Source organism: Schistocerca americana, chromosome 2, assembly GCF_021461395.2.
Source record: "Schistocerca americana isolate TAMUIC-IGC-003095 chromosome 2, iqSchAmer2.1, whole genome shotgun sequence".
Taxonomy (NCBI): domain Eukaryota; kingdom Metazoa; phylum Arthropoda; class Insecta; order Orthoptera; family Acrididae; genus Schistocerca; species Schistocerca americana.
In genome coordinates, this window is record NC_060120.1 from 84,588,755 (window position 1) to 84,590,578 (window position 1,824).

General features: G+C 48.0%; 1 pseudogene; it reads left to right on the plus strand.

Annotated features, from left to right (window-relative positions):
- Window positions 1-929: 929 nt before the first annotated feature.
- LOC124597672 lies at window positions 930-1,047 on the plus strand (annotated as a pseudogene).
- Window positions 1,048-1,824: the final 777 nt, after the last annotated feature.

Here is a 1,824-nt window from a genome sequence, read left to right on the forward strand (position 1 = left end):
TGTTGATTGTTTTCCCTGCACGTCAGTGTTGAAACCCCTGCCTGTGAGGTATGAGTGTATCAGACGCACCAGCCCGTCGGGGAATCCCGCGTCGCTGAGTTTGCGAATGTGACCGTTGTGCCATAGACGGTCGAAAGCCTTTTCGATGTCCAGGAACACTGCCCCTTTTGCTTTGTTTGTGTTGAAGCCATGTGATATATGTTCAACGACCTTAAGAGTTGTTGTGTTGTTGAGTGGTGATTCCAGAAGTCGAATTGCTCCGGTCTCAGGATGTCACTTGCTACGCAGTACCTAGTGATGCGTTTGAGAATCACCTTCTCAACAATCTTACTGAGCGAGCTCAGAAGGCTGATGGGTGGGTAATTTTGTCCTGAACATCAGGACCTTGGCCGTCTTCCCAAAGGCGGGGAAGTATTGGTGTTTTAGTATGGCATTCGTAATGTGTGTTAAGTACTCAGTAGCTTTATCCGTGAACTCCTGGAGGACACGGTTTTGAATGCCATCATGACTAGGGGATTTCCTAGCAGCGGAATGCATTATAGCCCAGGAGACTTCGGCTGTGTTACCATGTCGAATGTCGTCGCGCTATGATTGGGCTAGAATGCGTGTAACCTCTTGGTCAGTAGCAAGTGTGAACACTGGATCTGATGGTACCAGGTTCGGTGTGAATGACGCTGCGAGTGTGCGGGACATTAGTTCTGCTTTCTTTTCCGCTGAGTATGCAGGTCCGTCAGGCCCTTGAAGCGTTGGGGTAGTTACATCCGTTGAGGAAAATTACACACTTGTAGGCACCCTTGGTTTGTCTGCCCCCGTACTCCACGGGTTAAGAGGTGCATATAAAACACACACACACACACACACACACACACACACACAACTCACAAGTCAGGAGGAGTGTTAGAATAACAATCGAGCTGCATTCCCTAGCTGCCAATGGCCTTGCCGCAGTGGTAACACCGGTTCCCGTCAGATAACTGAAGTTAAGCGCTGTCGGGCTGGGTTAGCACTTGGATGGGTGACCATCCGGTCTGCCGAGCGCTGTTGGCAAGCGGGGTGAGGCAAACTCAGGAGCTACTTGATTGAGAAGTAGCGGCTCCGGTCTCGGAAACTGACATATGGTTGGGAGAGCGGTGTGCTGACTACATGCCCCTCAATATCCGCATCTAGTGATGCCTGTGGGCTGAGGATGACACGGCGGCCAGTCGGTATCTTTCGGCCTTCATGGCCTGTGCGAGAGGAGTTTTTGTTTGCATTCACTAGCTAAAAGATTTGTGTCTACTTTTTCACCTGTCTTCTACTCGTTTTATTTTCGACGAGAAAATTCCTCACTTTTTTCGTGAAGGTGAAACAGCTTTGTAGGGAAACAGTGACTTATGCTCAGAAATAGCTCCTCTACGCAATTTGAAGATTGCACGCTGAAGAACAAATACTGAAAAAACATCAGATCTTTTTTATTGCATAGACCAATACCTGCCGCTTGCTCAGCTCAGTAGTAGTAAAATTTCGCTTATGGCATACGCGTACGTAGCGCTCACCGTTTGTTACTACACAGACCTCTATACGTAACGTAAAACCTTATATTAGGTGTCACTCTATAATAACAAAGTTTAACTGAACAGCAAATAAAATATATGGGCCCCGCGGAGTGTTTAGAAACATTCTCTTCAATATTCTGTAAAATGTAATTACTTAACCGCAAAATTGGCGGCTGTTGCCGTAGTGAAAAGGCGCGTTTCATTCGTCAATGAGACTGCCGCGGCGGGTTTTAATTAAACAGGCGCGAGGAGGGGGGCGGGGGGACATTACAGCGCTTGCGGACTCCAT